Raw genomic sequence first — 18287 nt, 5'->3', positions numbered from 1 at the left:
TTCTATGCTCTCAGATTAAGAGCGCTGGCAGTTCTTTGGGAAAATCTTTCCTGGTTTTAGACATTTTTATTTTATAGGTGAGGAAAACAGGCTCAGAGAGGTTAAGCGATTTGCTCAAGGTCACACAGCCGGTGTGCCCAAAAGCCTTGATCGCACTTCCCTGTTCAGGTTTCTTTCTACCCCGCTGGATATCCTGAAGGTATGAAATGAAGAATTCTAGGTATTCCTGGGGACTCCGGTGGGGGTGGAGACTAGAAAATGGGTTTTCTTATTTGCCTAACCTGGCTGTGTGTGAGATTCCAAAGCCAAAGTCAATTCCTTCTCTCTTTGGCCTTGGTCTCTTTTTATGGAGTCGGCTCGACCGTCACGGGATAATTCTGTTTTCTCATTTCTCAGCTCCAAGAACAGGTAAGTGCGAGCTGCCCGTAGGAGCTCCGGACTTCATCGACGTTCATGTGTGCTGTGGATGATCCGTGGGTGCTCTCTCTTTATCTTGTTAACCCTGGTGGTACCAAGAGGCACCTGACTTTTGGGTATGCTAATAATTCAGTGCCAGCCAGTTTCTGTTATCCTCCAGTTGTAATTGTTAACCTGAATGGAATGCAAAACTTCTGGTTTGGAGCAGAGTTGGTTTTTAACTGTGAATTACTTGAAGGGTATGGAAAATGGGAAGTAACGTTTAATTTTTTGTGGAAGATGGTTTCTGTAAAGCTTTTTTTTTGGCTTCCGCTTTGCTCTGAAAACTAGAAATACATGGTACATGTTTAGATGTGGCAGTCTCTACAGATTCACTCGTGACCTCTACCCTCTATTAACTCTTGCCTTTGACACTTTTTCATTTTAACAAGCCAAGACTTGCTTGGGGATTAGAACAATGAGCTTATCATAATGAGGCTTAAAAAAAAACACACACACACAAAACTCCGAGTTTGTATCTGCTAGCCCACCCCTACGCCTTGGAAGTTTGGGATTTTCTTTTCCCCCTTAAGGGGAAGTGTGGAAATAGAGCCCGCCTGTTCATTTGCATTACTGCACATCACATCACACGATATCTTTTCGACCATTATATTGTGTTCTCTCAATGGTGTTTGCTCTGAGGGTGGGACACAAGGCTGTTTAGTGTCTCGTGAAACATTTACCAAAAGCACTGAGCCAGGGTTTTGAAGGGCATTCCGTTGCCAGAGTGTAGGAGGAGAGAGCCAGCAGGGGAAAGGGAGCTCCAGGTGTGCGGCAGGTACTCGTTTCGTACTTTAGTTTTTATACATGTTTAAAATGTTAGATTACATACGTGTTCCTTCTGCTGAAGGGGCAGGAATGGTGAGGAAAGGGGCCAAAGGATTGCTTTGCAAACTGTATTTTTCTGTGGATCGGAGTCCCTGGATAATTGTAATCTTCAGTTTCGGTTGAATGTTGTTTTCGGTTTTAGTCCAGGGACGTGTATGTCACAGAGAAGGAGGTAAAATCTACCTGCGCAGGAGGTTTCCCCATGACCTGGATCAGAACTTAGCATTTGCTTTAGCAAAGAATTCGGAACCAGCTGCAGTGTTCCTAGGAGGCAACGTGTAGCCTTGTGATTTGCGTTTCATTATACCCCGTGACTCACTCCCTGAAAAGCTTTTGCTAAATGGTGGCTTGGGTTTTGTGAAAATACTCTTAAGCTTTCTCTCTTATCCTCTCCTTGCCCGGATGAAAAGTCAGCTTGAAAGACTCTTCCTATCCTTAAATTTTTGTTTTTAGAACACAGTTGCTAGGAATAACTTTATATCCTGGTCATACATAGTTTTGGAGAAACGAATGACTCAATGCTTCTTGGGAATGCTAAGTATTCTACCTTTTTTTTTTTCCCCTTTGTAGAAAACATGAGAGTCTATGATAAAATTAGAGGCATAATCAAATGTTTACGTTTGATCCAGTGTTATAATGATATCCTGGTCACAGATACTTGGAGCTGTGTTATTAGTGGTTAAAACTCAAACAGTAGGTAGGAAAATCTAGAAAAAGGGTAACTCCAGAAGGTGACTGTAATGGCCAGTTCCTGGGAAAAGAAGTTGCTGGATGGTATTTGCAATGTAACAAGCATGTGGAATCTTTAGTCTGTTTTTATTTTATGGCAGGAAACCTAATCATAAAGACGGTACTGAAGTTAAGATTAAACTGCAAGCGTGTTGTTGTTCAGTTGCTCAGTCATGTCCAGCTCTTTGTGACCCATGGACTGTAGCACTGATTATGAAGGAACATTATTAGCGTACTCTTTTCACCGGTGACGCTAGCAGTCAGAAGCTGAGAGTCTTTCTTCTGACAAGTTCCCAGTCATTGCAAAATGGTTGAAATAAATGATGGTTTCAAAATTAGAGGAAACTTCCTTCATGGGAAAAGTTCACTGTGGCTTTGTGTATTTAGGCAAATAGGACTAAATCTACAATTTCGAAGGGCCGAAGACATCAGTTCATCCGAGGGATAGCAGATTTGATTGTTTTTATATGCGTATCAGAAAACTGAATTTTACGTTGAGTCATTTCACTACGCCGATCACTGTAAGTTTATGTAACTTGCCACAAGTGTATTACCTTTTTCTTATCTCTCTTTTAAAATTTTGAAACAGAGGTAGGAATACTGCTGTTTACTTCTCTGTCTCATAGACTCACCTTGATTGCTTAAGGGTCTGACAAACTTTTGACCTTCAATGTTATTAATACTGCAGAAATCCAAAATAGATCCTGACCAGTGAAGAAACTCATGCATTAATTCTACTGTCTCTCGGGTAGATGGATAGAGTTTTATGTCTGAAATTTCATCAGAGGAACAGGAAGACTAGAAAGAAGTGTAAAAATAAATCATTTCCAGATATTTGCCATTCCCTGTTTCCCATTATTTCACTGGGAAAATCCTACCCAGTGCAGTTCCTTTGTTTGCTTATTTAAATCAGAAGTCCCAAAGGTCTGTATGGAATTGTAAGAAACTAAGATCAACAAAGTCTGCATTTCCATCTCTTGTTAGGAGTTCTTGCAGTTATTGGGCAGTTTGTTAATGGATCCACTCAGATGTCAAATTATACTCTGGATACATTGGCCCCTGTCTCTGGCATTTAAAACTTTGCTGCTATTCCATGGGATATGTTAATAGTACCAGGCTGGCTTTATCAGCCATGTGTGTGTTAGTTGCTCAGTTGTGTCTGACTCTTTGCAAACCCACAGAATGTAGCCTGCCAGGTTCCTCTGTCCATGGGATTCTCCAGGCAAGAATACTGGAGTGGATTAGCCATTCCCTTCACCAGAGGATCTTCCTGACCCAGGGATCGAACCCCAGTCTCCTGCATTGCAGGCAGATTCTTTACCATTTGAGCTACAGGGAAATCCTTATCAGGCATATATTTGGGTAAAGTCTCTCCACAAAGATTTTGTCATCTGCTCCTTCTCTCCTTTAGAGAGCAAGCTCTTGGTTTGTAATATATCATGAAGGTGAAATCTCTAGGGACAGTAATTGGCCCCCAAATTAGGTGGCAGTTTGCAACATGCAGGAATGCCCAAGGAGTCAGGATTGTTTTGGCTTGCTTGGACAGCGCTGTCACGAGAAGGTGTGGGTGAGTAACGCCCACCTTTCCAGATTTTTGGGTGACTGTGCCAGGAAAGTCACAGTCACGGGAACCTGGGATCAGGACTGTCAGGCAGACTAGGGGAGTCAGCGTAAAGATGTGGGCTATTTGGGGCTGGCTTTGTTTTGGTAAAAACTGAACTTGTATAGGTTAGTCGAGCAATGATTAAAAATCCTTCACTTGGGGCTTCCGTGGCAGTTCAGTGGTTAAGACTTCTGCTGAATGGGACACAGGTTTGATCCCTGATCGCGGAACTAAGATCCCATGTGCCCACAGTGGGGCCAAAAAAAAGAAGGGAAAAAAAATCCTTGTCTAGTAACACAGGGTCTTAAGTAAGGCAAAAAACAGTCCTCACAGCATTCAAAAAATTCAAGCCAGTAAGTCCATCAGGGCCTCACTCTGCCTACTCGCTTTTGGTTTAGAATTCCTGTTTTCTTAATGCACAATGAATCAAAACTCTTCTTTGATGGCTAATGATCAATCATCCATTCATTCAACAAATGCTTACTAAGATCTCATTCTAGGCTAGGTTCTTACCTCTGAGTTCTTAAATGTCACTTCTTCAAGGTGACCTTCCCAAACCCCCTAAATTAGGTCCTGTCCTCCTGTCCCTTTAAGATAGTCATCACACTGGTTTTATGCTTGCCTCCTCTGCCCAAGAATAAGTCCCCCTTACATCATGAATTGTGACTGTCTTATTCACCACTCTATGTTCAGTGCTTAGCACATATTAGGCATGCTAAAAACAGGTACCAAATAAGTGAATGAATAAAAGCAGAGGATAAGGACCAGGATGGTTAGAGGCAGGCACGGAACAATGAAAAATTACCCCTGATAACAGGGAAAGGGCAAAAATTACTGTTACCCAGTTTGGAAGCAATGACCCCTGAAGCCCTCCTTTCATTTCAGCCCAGCTCAACCATGTAAACTTCTAAAGATAGCCTTGGTTCACCAAGAAAAATGGGCTCAGTAACATTTGTTTAAGATGACAGTGAGGACCACAAATCATTTCATAAAGATTTTCTTCCAAGAAAGTAATAGTTTTCTAACTTAAGTGGGTATATTCAATTAAGGGAGAAACTTCAATGTGATGAGCTTAAGTCAAATAAGTGCTTTGAAAAATATTATTTTAAATCTCATTTATTGAAGTATAACATAAAGGCAGTCAAATGAACAACTCTGAAGTATACAGCTTGAGCTTTTACATATAGCTGTGTAACCACCAGTCTTAGTTCAAAGTCTGGGGCATTTTCAGTGTCTCAGAAAGCTCCCTGTGCTCCTCCTCCCAGGCAGCCACCCACCCTGCTCCAGGTAACCATTATGCTGACTTCCATCACCACACATTGTCTGTTCTTTAGAATAATTTTTATTTATCTATTTACGGCTGTGCTGGTCTTTGTTGCTGCGAGGGCTTTTTCTAGTCACGGCGAGTGTGGACCTACTCTCTAGTTATGCACAGGCTTCTCATCTCTGTGGCCTCTCGTTTTGCGGAGCACCGCCTCAATAGTTGTGGCGCGTGGGCTTAGTTGCCCCATGACATGTGGGATCTTCTGGGATAAGGGATCAAACCCATGTCTCCTTTGGCAGGCAGATTCTTTCTTTCCCACTGAGCCACCAGGGAAGCCCCTACATTAGCTGTTCTTGAACTTCATAAAAGTGGAATCATATATCCGTGCTCTTCTGTGTCTGGCTTCTTTCACTCAACGTTGATTTGTGTAGCTGTAATGTATTCCTTCACTGATGCATAGTATTTCTTTGTAACAATACACCGCAGTTTAATAAATTTGGCATGGGGAGGTTAAAAACATGACTCTATGAGCTGAAAATTATTCCATGTGTGCCAGCCCTTTAAAGTTGCATGATCTCATAAAAGGTGGGTTGGAAATGTTATCATTTGAAAAGGCGGAAAAAGAGAAGTCCTTCTGGGTGTGGATTTATTAAGTACTCTGCATGGGCTGTTCATTTAACTGAAACCATTACCCTAGGAGGTAACAGCCATCGTTTGCAGAAGAGGAAAGTGAGCCTGGGAAAAGTTTCCTAACTGCACAATCGATCTTAACACCCAAGTTGTTGGTTACAGCAGCGAGCAGTGCTATCCTGGCAATGAGCATGCTAGGTGGCTTTTGAGGCTGTGCTATCTCGTTAACAAAGACTCAGCATTTATACAGTAGCACAGACCTATTTCTGGTCAGAAAGCTGGCAATTGACCTGACTTTTCTTAATTCAATTTCTCTATCTTTCCCTTCAGTGTTTTTCTTGTTTTGAAAAGAAGTGTCCCTTCTATATTTTTCATTCTGACTTTTGTTTATGAATAAATTTTTGTGGCTTATGATTTTTTTCAGATGCATATCTGAATCTAAAATCTATTCAGCAAACTATTGACCTTTTTTTTTTTTCTCTTTCTTTTTTTCTAAATTTTGGCCATGCCACACCCAAGCCACAGTAGTGAAAGCACTGAATCCTAACCACTAGTTCAGTTCAACCGCTCAGTCATGTCCGACTCTTTGCGACCCCAATGGACTGCAGCATGCCAGGCTTCCCTGTCCATCACCAACTTCCGGAGTTTACTCAAACTCGTGTCCATTGACCACCAGACCACCAGGGAATTCCATAAGATCAGGTTTCAATACCTGTGCATAAAGAAATGTTCAATCACTGTAAGCAAGGTAGATGAATTTCAAGTCAGAATTGCCAAGAAATTTCCTGGGAGGCAAAAGTCACATCTTTCATTGTGGGGTTTGAAGTGCTTTAAGTTCTAACTCCCAGAAGGTCTATATGTCAAAGTCTCTGACTCAACTGATCATGTTGGAAATGAACAAAATTTCTAAATTTCCTCTTCCTTAGTACCTTTCCTGATTTTCACCCTACAAGTATACACATTCACAATCCCATTCTTCAAAAGTTACCAGAAACTTGCTCAGAATGCCCTTTAGTCAGAATAAGAAAAGGGAGAATATACCTTTTAGATTCTTTTCGAGTTGGGAATGAACGAGGTTATGTTTTTAATTTTGCATTAATATTGGAAGGTATATCAGTGTGATCAGGTCACCATTTCAGTGAGGCCACAGCTAAGCAGTCCTGTATGCCCAGTGACAGACAGGAGAATACCCTGAGTGTCACAGTCCAGCGTTTTGAGTCACTTCTAGAAAAAGCAAGAAATGCCCAGATTCTTTGCTTCAAAGGCATCATTATTTTCACGGTAGAAAGCCCCTTCCATATGGAATGTTTGAACATCAAAGATTTGATATGATTCTTTTTAATTTTATGGACAATCACAGGACCAATATCTTGTGTTTTACACTTAAGAAAATACTTTCCGAAATAATTTTATACTTACCTTTTAAAAAAAAATTTCCGAGATGTAACATCTACACGTTTTGTATATAAGGAAGCTGAAATAGAGAATGTCACACACCTAGTTAGTGAAAGAGGAGACATTCAGATTTTCTGCTTCCATGGTGCCAGCTCTTCCCACTGCCCAGATGGCCACCCAAGCAGTGTTTGGTGAATTGCATAAGCCATTAAAATCTGCCCTCTTTCAAGACATTCTTTGGTCTGTGATGACTGCTCAAGTCACACCATTTAATTGTACACGTACTATGTGCTAGGCATTGCTCTGGCTGCTATATGTATATCATCCCCAATTCTTGAAATTGCAGGCTAGGAATCATTAACCCCTTTTGCAAATGGGAAACTGAATCACTAAGCTCAAGAACCTTGAATAAAGCCACATTTTTGGTAAATGCTGAAATCTGCCTTCACACTCAGATTAGTTTGACCCCAAAGTTCATTCAGTTTCCTCATGCCATCCTGACTCTCATCAGAAAAAAAATGTCTTTCATCTTCTCAATTACAAGTGAGGCAAGTGCAGAAGCCCTAAAACTGTTGACAAGTCTTAACTCATCTCAATATACCTTTCTGACAAGCGGGCATTTTCTTTAGAACTAAACAAAGACAGGTACTAGGTTAGATTCAATTTTTAAAAAGATTGTTTTGTTTTGTTTTTTAACTCTTGGAGCTATAAGAAAACTAGATTAGGTTGCCATGCAATCAAGTTTTGTGTGCAGAGTATCCTCGCTTCATCAGTGAAATTGGGAGACCCCTGATGGGGAAGCTGGAAGAAACGTTAGTTCTTGGGAATGGAGATTGGTCCACGTGATTCTCAAGATCTTGCTAATTCTCAAGATTATTGTGTACTAAACAACAATTCCATGATGGAAAATTGGAAAGAAGTGTTCAAAGCCACAGCTTATTTCTCTCCATCAAAGTTATTGTTTACCTTCACCAAAGAACCAAGTCTTGCAATAGAAGCATGTGGTTTCCAGCACCTAAGACAACTATAATGTGGCTGCAGGTAGAATGGTCTCAAAGACAATGAATCAGACAGAAAGATACCTCAGATGCCAGTTGGGAACAAAACAACACCGTCCTGAGGTTAACCTCCTGCTGATGTTATCCTTCGTGATAAAAATAAGAGCCAGCTAGCTTCCCTAGTGGCTCAGATGGTAAAGAATCCACCTGCAGTGCGGGAGTCTTGGGTTCCATCCCTGAATTGAGAAGAGCCCCTGGAGGAGATCATGGCAACCCACTCCAGTATTCTTGCCTGGAGAGTCCCCATGGACAGAGGGCTGACAGGCTATAGTCTGTGGGGTCGCAAAGAGTCGGACACAACTGAAGGACTAAGCACAGCCAGTTGCCTAATGCCCTCCTTTTCCCAGTGCACTGGCTTTCTCTGTGTGGCAGTTTTACTTTTTCAGCAAATTTACCAACCATTAGCAGTTACTGTCAGGATTAATTGAGGTAACATGAAGTCCATAAAAGTATCTGGCACATCACGGGGGATCTTAGTTTGCCTTCCTCTCAAACAGGATTCCCTGGAAGGAAGTTGGCACACATGAATGGAATTGGACTCTTACTTAGTAGTGAATTCAATGGGTTGAACATTGTCACGTGTAACATTTTTCCCCCTTAAGGATTGTGAAACCTCACCATTTAAATTTGCCGTTGTTGAAGCAAGCTTGATCTCTGTGTCAATCACAAATGCAAACTTTGAGTAGAAATGAAACAAAGGCTTTTTATTCTACTCTAATTAAATGGCTTCTTATAAGAAAGCTGTAAGATATGCCTACTCTTTCATTTTTTAATAAAGAATATTAGAGTAGTTCATAGGCACAGAGCCTGCTGTTGTTTGAATAGATATGTCAGGGAAAGTAAGATCATATAATGAAGGTGTTAATAAACACATGGGCATCTGCACACATTGAAAATGATTGAATATAATCCCATTCATAATATGATCCCTGGGTGGGAAAAATCTCCTAGAGAAGGAAATGGAAACCGTATTCTTGTATTACGGTATTTTTGCCTGGAAAATCCCATGGACAGAGGAGCCTGGTGGGCTACAGTCCATGGGGTCACAAAGAGTTGGACACGACTGAACATCTGAGCATGGAGAGCTTTATGATGAGGGCTTTATTTGCTACACAGAAGAATAGATGTTTTCATTGGAATTTTAAAATGATATATTTTATAGAAAATGTCAGGTTCTGCGGGAGTGAGGTGGTATAGAAAGAACACTGACCCAGAATCATGGAATTGATTTATTCCTGGGCCTTTTTCCATTTAGTCTGTGACTTCGAGAAGCTTCTCCATGCTCCTGCTATCTCATCTGTGATGCTGTCACACACTGTATGCTTCCCAGGAGCATTCTGCTGTTTGTGTGCAGTGAAAAGCGTTGTTTTGCTTTTAATTCTAGGAAATAGCACTGATTTGGATATATTATACTGTTATTCTGTAGAAAAATATCAGAGGATCCTGGTTTATGAAGTTTAGTCTAACTCTTCTTCATCTTTGCCATAATAAAAATTAAGGACTCTTCTTATTCTGAAAAATAAAAAGACAGCAAATGACCTTTTTCATTTTCGTAATTTGCCTTCAGAAGTTAACAGTCCTTTGCCTTTCCTAAGCTCTTCTTTAGTAAAGAACCTGCCATTTACAGATATTTCACAAGTGGACTATTTCCGGGTCACATAAAAGTGGTGACCAAAATAAGAAATGTGAGTGGAATGTGAGCAAATTAAGTTAATGATGATAATTTTGAGTGGGGAAGGATTTGCAACACAGAGAAGTAATTCAGTATAATTTTATTAATTCATTATTCTATTCATAAGGCCTTATCATGGAAGGCCTTATCTGAGAAGTCAAACAACAGAAAAAGGAACAATAGAGCAGTACTGGTATACCATAAGGAAGAATGTCAGTATCACAAATAACCTGCAAATTAAAACAGTGATGTACCATTTTCCTTCCATGAGAGAATCCAGTTTACTTAGGCATGTCTGGTGGCCACACAAAGACAACATATTTGGTATGACCTCGTAGGAAAACAGTTTGGCAGTATGTATCAGGAACCTTAGAAATGCTTAATCTAGTTATGCTTAATCTTAATCTAGAAATGCTTAATCTAATTCCATGGATGGTACTCTGTTTGGAAAAAATAACCTAGAGGAATAGAGAAGAATAACACTGAAGAATCCAAACTCCCACCCAAATTCCCACTCATGATGGATTTACAATTTTACATTTAATTATCCATATTTCCAACTCATATCCTCTTTCTTCTCTATGGCTTTTAATAAGAAATCATCCATCCCAGACTGTGAGTATGTGTGTGGGGCAGGGGTGGGGTGGTGGGGGGTTTCTGTGTTTTCCATGGTGAACACTGATTTTTTTTGTGTAATCAGAAGCAGCATTCGAAAATCTTGTTTCTAAAAATCACTAAAATTCAAAGTCTGCTATCAGAGCCACAAGTCAAAGACAGGAAACATGGTCCAATGGGAAGAAGGTTTTTGACCTTCCAGTTATACACTGCTGGTAAGGCTTTCAAACTCTTGAACCCTCTGAGTCTTCTCGGAATGTTCGGGACTGGTGTTACCTATGCCCACAGCTCTCCTCCACTACTTCCTCCCCTAAAGTCCAGCCTGCAATTCACTTTTCATGAACGATCTGCCTCCATGATCTGGAGGAAGCCTTCTCCTTCCAGTTCCTGCCACCCACTGCTGGCTACCAGCAGCCACCAAACACCTCTGCAGAGCTCACCTCTCTGTAGCCTCCTCCCTCCCTGCCCGGTGCAGACTCATCGTACTTCTGTTACATTTGTTCTTCCCTCTGAGATTTAAGCTCTGATTTCAAGGCTTTGTAGTTCTTATTTCAAAGACAAGGAGTGAAGAAAACCAGGGAAGATATGAAGCATGGGCTTTAGTCACCAGTTCTGTGATGCAACACTGCCCTAGGTCTGTTCAGGCTTACCAAATTCAACTGTTTTCAAGTTCTATATCATTGAACAGTGACTGGTTCACACACAGTCATCAGCCTCGCTCCCCGCCTTTTCTTCCCTGCCTTCCCATCAGAGAGATGGGAAAAACATGGGCTTAACCAGGTCATTCATTTCATTTGTCAACAACACTTGGAGCATCCAAATCCACTTCCTCATTCATACTTGACTTTTCCTCAATTCAGACCAGGCTCATTCATCGAATGAAGTGCTGTACTCTTTTCTGAACAATATAACAAGGACCAATCTAAAAAATATTCTGTGGAAAATAACGTCAACATGATTACAATACACCAGGCAATTTGTCCAACTCGACAGACCCACCCAAACGATCAACTTCAAGTTTAGATTATGCTCAGATTAAGACTAGGAGTGTTTCCGTTTTTATTTTACTCGTCATCATAAATGAAACCATTGTCTGATTGCCTATGCACATTTGGACTCCAAATTAAACCTTTAGTCACCTAGACCTCTTGTTTTACAGGGCTGCTATTTTTAAAATTTATTTATGTCTTTTTTGACTGTGCTGGGCCTTCGTTGCTGTGAGGGCTTTTCTCTAGTTGTGGCGAGTGTGGCCTACTCTCTAGTTGCGATTTGCGGGCTTCTCATTATCGTGGCTTCTCTTGTTTCAGAGAACGGGCTCTAGGGCACTGGGGCTTCAGCAGTTGCTGCTTGTGGGCTCCAGAGCCCGGGCTTAGGTGCTCCGCAGTATGTGAGACTTTCCCAGATCAGGGATCGAACCTGTGTTTTCTGTTTGTCTTTCTGTTTTGTAAATAAGTTCATTCGTATCATTTTTGTAGATTCTGTATATAAGTGATATCACTGGGGCAGCTGTGTAACCCCATCAACAGTGGATGGTGTGTACTGTACCCCTAAACCAGGGAGTGCATGGCCGCAGGGATGCTGGCTTTGGCCCCCAGACTCCAGAGAGGGCTCTGGGCCTGGTCTCAACCATTGCAGAGGTGAATTAGAAGTCCTTCCCCAAGAGTTCTCATGTTTTCTTTTTTAAGTCTAAAAGTAGAATTTAGGGATAAACGAATACTGCCATCTTTTGTCAATTTCCCTTTTTTGTAATACTCAAAGTACAGTTCAGTTCAGTCGCTCAGTCGTGTCCAACTCTTTGCGACCCCATGAACCGCAGCACGCCAGGCCTCCCTGTCCGTCACCAACTCCTGGAGTCTACCCAAACCCATATCCATTGAGTTGGTGATGCCATCCAACCATCTCATCTTCTGTTGTTCCCTTCTCCTGCCCTCAATCTTTCCTAGCATCAGGGTCTTTTCCAATGAGTCAGCTCTTCACATGAGGTGGCCAAAGTACCCGAGTTTCAGCTTCAACATCAGTCCTTCCAATGAACACCCAGGACTGATCTCCTTTAGGATGGACTGGTTGGATCTCCTTGAAGTCCAAGGGACTCTCAAGAATCTTCTCCAACACCACAGTTCAAAAGCATCAATCCTTCGGTGCTCAGCTTTCTTTATAGTCCAACTCTCACATCCATACATGACTACTGGAAAAACCATAGCCTTGACGAGACAGACCTTTGTTGGCAAAGTAATGTCTCTGCTTTTGAATATGCTATCTAGGTTGGTCATAACTTTCCTTCCAAGGAGTAAGCATCTTTTAATTTCATGGCTGCAATCACCATCTGCAGTGATTTTGGAGCCCCCAAAATATGTATTGCTAGAAGGTTTGCTACTGATATATGGCCCAAATCAATTGTGCACTCACCAAACTAAGCAAAACCAGCTTGCTCAGCAAAGTTGGTTCACATTGCAAATGGACATTAGAGTTTAGAAGGTAGGCTGGTAACAGATCTTGACATTTGTCTCTTTCTAGAATGAGTGAATTTTTTTCTTTTTAAATATTGCAGTACACAGGCTCTTTGTTGCAGCAAGTGAGGCTTTCTCTAGTTGTGGCAAAAAGGAGCTATTCACTAGTTTCGGTGAGCTGGCTTCTCATTGCAGTGGCCTTTCTTATTGCTGAGCGTGGACTCTAGATCATATGGGCTTCAGCAGCAGCAGCAGCTGCATGAGGACTTAGTTGCCCTCGGCATGTGCAGTCTTACTTCCCAGACCAGGGATCAAATCTGTGTCCCCTGCATTGGCATGTGGATTATGTCCCTATCTATCTATCATCTGTCTACTTATTTGGATGTGCCAGGTCTTAGTTGTGGCACCCGAGATCTTTAGTTAAGGCATTTGGGATCTTAGTTCCCTGATCAGGGATTCAACCTGGACCCCATGCATTGGCAGGTGTATTCTTAACCACTGGATCACCAGGGACGTCCCAAGAATTAGAGAAATTTTTTAAAACTAATAAGCATTAACAGTTTATAAAATGAAGAAAACTTGTTTTGAGTATATATATATTTCAAATATATATTTCTCTGAGTTTTCACCAGTTTTTAAATACTTATATTTGCATATGTGGTAGAATATTAGAAGAATACCAATTTTCGATTAAAGACATGAAGACAAGGGGCTATCTTTACAGTGGAGAGAGGGCAAGCTTGGATTGGGGTCTCTGTGCTACTTATTTGCTGTGTAGTAAATTCCTTTACCACTGTATTTCTCCATTTCTTGTGCTGAAATTGGGAATGTACTGTGTACTTTCCAAGGTGATTGCAGATGTTAGAGATGACGTCTGTAATGTGCTGGGTACAAACAGATATGCAGTAAAGACGCTAGAACTGATAGCTTTAATTATCTGCTTGTGCAGAAGCATTGTTACTGGTCGTTTTGGTTATAGCCCAAGCTGCCCAGCATAATCGCAACTGTTGGATAAAGAGTTTGTTTGGATGTCTGTAGAGATGATTGGTTTTGACTTTGGCTACATATTAAAATCATTAAGAAGAACTTTTAAAAATGACCAAGGGCTAGGACCCTCCACAAATTCTAGTTTTATTTTGTTTTTCAATGCTCTCCAGCCAAGGGTGTTCATCCAAGGTTGATGTATAATAGTTTAGACCGAATGATAGTTTAGAAGCCATAGTTTCTGCTGATAGCCCTACTTTGCACTATAAATAAACAGATATATGAGTGAGCCACTGTTTAGTCCACACAAGTGCTGATTTGGTTCAACCCTTGTTGAAAATTCTCTTACAGATTCTCCATAGTTTGCTGTAAGAGTTACTTCCCACTAGGTTTTGTTCTTTATTCTTGTCTGTCCTCTCTGACTTTTTTTCTAAGAGGGAAGCAGAAGGAAGATAAAAGGAAACAGAAAATGAGGACGATTGTTTCTGTTCCTTTCCCTTTTTTTTTTGATAGATAAAAAGTAGATTTGTTGAGAGAGATACACACTCCACAATGTGGGCCATCTTGGAAGGTGAGAGGCCTGTTTCTGTTCCTTTGAGCAATTCCAGTTAACACTGCTCAGGAAAGCAGGCACAGAACTGGAGCTGACAGGCAACGGAGCCTTTAAGAGACTACACATCAGTAGCATTTGAGTGTAATAACTGGAAAAGAATTCTCTCCAGGAATATGAGAATTTTCTATTAGGAGAGAGAAAGAAGCCCTGAGACTTGACCACTTTTCACAAAGGAAATTCCAGAAGGCACCTTCTTTATTGGAATTCAGTTCAGTTCAGTTCATTCACTCAGTCGTGTCCGACTCTTTGCGACCCCATGAACCGCAGCACGTCAGGCCTCCCTATCCATCACCAACTCTCGGAGTTTATCCAAACTCATGTCCATTGAGTCGGTGATGCCATCCAACCATCTCATCCTCTGTCGTCCCCTTCTCCTCCTGCCCTCAATCTTTCCCAGCATCAGAGTCTTTTCCAATGAGTCAACTCTTCGCATGAGGTGGCCAAAGTACTGGAGTTTCAGCTTCAACATCAGTCCTTCCAATGAAAACTCAGGACGGATCTCCTTTAGTAAGGATGGACTGGTTGGATCTCCTTGCAGTCCAAGGGACTCTCAACAGTCTTCTCCAACACCACACTTCAAAAGCATCAATTCTTTGGCGCTCAGCTTTCTTCACAGTCCAACTCTCACATCCATACATGACTCCTGGGAAAACCATAGCCTTGACTAGATGGACCTTTGTTGGCAAAGTAATATCTCTGCTTTTAAATATGCTATCTAGGTTGGTCATAACTTTCCTTCCAATGAGTAAGCGTCTTTTAATTTTGTGGCTGCAATCACCATCTTCAGTGATTTTGGAGCCCCCCAAAATAAAGTCTGACACTGTTTCTACTGTTCTCCCGTCTATTTGCCATGAAGTGATGGGACCAGATGCCATGATCTTCGTTTTCTGAATGTTGAGCTTTAAGCCAACTTTTTCACTCTCCTCTTTCACTTTCATCAAGAGGCCCTTTAGTTCCTCTTCACTTTCTACCATAAGGGTGATATCATCTGCATATCTGAGATTATTGATATTTCTCCCGGCAATCTTGATTCCAGCTTGTGCTTCTTCCAGTCCAGCGTTTCTCATGATGTACTCTGCATATAAGTTAAATAAGCAGGGTGACAATATACAGCCTTGATGTACTCATTTTCCTATTTGGAACCAGTCTGTTGTTCCATGTCCAGTTCTAACTGTTGCTTCCTGACCTGCATACAGGTTTCTCAAGAGGCAGGTCAGGTGGTCTAGTATTCCCATCTCTTTCAGAATTTTCCACAATTTATTGTGATCCACACAGTCAAAGGCTTTGGCATAGTCAATAAAGCAGAAACAGATGTTCTTCTGGAACTCTCTTGCTTTTTCGATGGTCCAACGAATGTTGGCAATTTGATCTCTGGTTCCTCTGCCTTTTCTAAATCCAGGTTGAACATCTGGAAGTTCACGGTTCACATATTGCTGAATCCTGGCTTGGAGAATTTTGAGCATTACTTTACTAGCGTGTGAGATGAGTACAGTTGTGCAGTAGTTTGAGCATTCTTTGGCATTGCCTTTCTTTGGGATTGGAATGAAATCCTATCCTTGGTTAATTTTCTGTTTGAATGTCAGCATTTCTCTTCAAAGATACGTTAGCCCCACTCTTCTGTTATACAAAACAATGAAATGCCCTTTTCAATAAGGGCAAAAAGACATAGAGTAAAATTTTACTAAAGGAATTCAGAAAGGAAAAAAGAAAGCTTTTTACTGCACCTGGAGAGTACATTTGTTGAACTGTAAAAATGAGTGAGAAGAGTGAATTGGGGTTAGGTGAGAGTACTATGTGACCTTGGTTACCCCATCCCATAATAATACATACTAAGGAGGAGAGCTTCAGTGAGACCCTTTGCCGTTTAAGGATTCATTTGGTTGCAAGCAACAGAAATCCAATCCCAAATAGTTTAAGGAATCAATCCACGAATATACCAAATAAAATCACATAAAATTACATATATACATATATATTTACTTAGCTGGAAATTCTAAGGAGTTAGAACGTGACTGGATCAAAGGAATCAAAAGAGGTCATCAGGATTGATTTTCTCCCTCGCTCTCTCAGTCTGTTGTCCTGTGTGTTGGTTTTTTGGTTTCAGCTTCCTCGTATCCAAAAGCACTCCAGTTCACCAGCACACCTGGGTGTGTCCCTGAGTCCTGGGACATAGAGGGGTCCGTTGCCAGGAGCCGTGGGAGGGTGGATGGGCAGGAGAAAGTAGGTGTCTGTTGCACTTGTGGGCTCCCTTTCCTCTGCGCTGCTGCTCCACTGATTCCCACATCTTCTGCCTCAGACTCCAGAGTTGAATTACACCACCTTCCTTGCACTAACATGGATTTACTGATTATTGGGTGGTTTATCTATGTGGCTGAGGCTCTTGATAACTGCTGGAGGTTTTATCATTTCAGCAAGATTTACTCTGAGAACATTGAGTGCTTGACTTGTCCATATTGAGAAATTTTTATCATTTTTTTTTCCCCTACCAAGTAAAAGCCCATTTGCAAATGTCTAGTTCTAGAAATTGGTATAAGAGAGCAGATCTGATTGGGAAGGAACCAGTATTATGAGCATCAGTTCTCTGCTTTGTTTCAAGAGCAAGAAAACCTCCCAAATAATTCTTGTGAGGAAATAGATACCACATGTTATTCTGTCAACATTGCAATTATTAAGGATTTGTTTTCTCTTCCTTAGTCATTTGTAAGGTTGTGGTAGTTTCAATTTTATATCTCTCTTTCCTGGTACCACATAGTAGGGAATCAAAAAATATGTATTGAATGATTGAAGAGTCTGGAATTCTTGAGTGATTTTCCTGAATTTGGCCAAATTAGAATTAGGTTAAAATTCGTAATATTACCCCAAAACACCCACATTTATTTGTTATAACTTTGATATATTACAATAATATCTTTCTAGTTATATTTATAAGCAAGAAGAAATAAAACATTGATGCCCACCTTTCTTCAGGTAAATTAAGCCCCTGGAAAAGGAAATAGCAACCCACTCCAGTACTCTTGCCTGGGAAGTCTCATGGACAGAGGAGCCTGGCAGCCTATAGTCCAGGGGTCGCAAAAGAGTCAGACATGACTAAAACAAGAACAGTAACAGGCTGGAACAGTGAACAGCCCTTTCCAGTTTCTTATCTCTCTTAACAAAACTTAAAAATTTTTTCTTGTACGTTCCTTGCACCCTTTGTGGAGAAAGAACTTCACACATTTTGAGCACTTGCTATGTACCAAGTGTCCTGTGGACACATTGTCTAGTTGAAATCTCACAGCCATAGCATAAAGCCTTCCTCTTTCTCAACTCCCTCCTTCATGATGTCATCCATCATGGCGTTTATCACACCGTATTGCAATATTTGCTTCTTTTCTTGGTCTCCTACTAAACTGTGAGTTTTTCAGCTGCAGAGTCTGTCCTATTCAGGTATGTATTCTCAGTACCCAGCTCACAGTGGGAACTCTGGAAATATTTTTTAACAATTTGGGTATTGTGTAATCTTTATTTTACAAATTAACATCCAAGGTTGCTAAGTAGAAAGCGACTAAGGTTAGTTTTTGAGAAAGAATCTGCCTGCCAGTGCAGGAGATGCAGAAATATGGGTTTGATCCCTGGGTCAGGAAGATTCCCTGGAGGAGGAAATGGCAACCCACTCCAGTGTTCTTGCCTGGGAAATCCCATGGACAGAGGAGTCTGACAGGCCGCAGTTCATGGGGTCATAAAGAGTCGGACACAACTGGGCATGCACACACATACCAGACTCGAAGGCTTGTTTTCTTTCTGCTAAATCACTCAAGGTTGTTAGGAGGGTTGGCTGGAGTGATGAAGCAGATTGAGGAGGGGAAGTATAAGGGGATGATGAAGAGAGTATTCATTTCTCTTGGGTATATACTATGGAGTGGAATTGCTGGGCTATGGTAAAGCTGTGCTCCACCTTTTAAGGACCTGCCAGACAGCTTTCCATCCAAAGTGACTACACCATTTTACATTCCC

The 18287-nt window shown here is 41.2% G+C and overlaps 1 protein-coding gene across 21 annotated transcripts in view; it reads left to right on the top strand.

Moving 5' to 3' along the window:
• RBM47 (RNA binding motif protein 47) overlaps window positions 1-18287 on the top strand; it is a 169718-nt gene that overhangs the window by 89587 nt on the left and 61844 nt on the right. The window contains exon 1 of one of the 21 annotated variants that reach the window (XM_069593958.1): window positions 261-408. The exons of 17 other annotated variants lie outside the window; for them this stretch is intronic. The gene's annotated coding sequence lies outside the window, so the exon portion shown is untranslated. Of the gene's footprint in view, window positions 1-260; window positions 409-1062; window positions 1235-18287 lie in introns of those variants that run through there. 3 more of the 21 variants (XM_069593971.1, XM_069593949.1, XM_069593967.1) reach the window with 3 other exon arrangements.

This window comes from Ovis canadensis, chromosome 6, assembly GCF_042477335.2.
Source record: "Ovis canadensis isolate MfBH-ARS-UI-01 breed Bighorn chromosome 6, ARS-UI_OviCan_v2, whole genome shotgun sequence".
Taxonomy (NCBI): Eukaryota; Metazoa; Chordata; class Mammalia; order Artiodactyla; family Bovidae; genus Ovis; species Ovis canadensis.
This window is presented reverse-complemented; position numbering and strand designations above follow the sequence as displayed.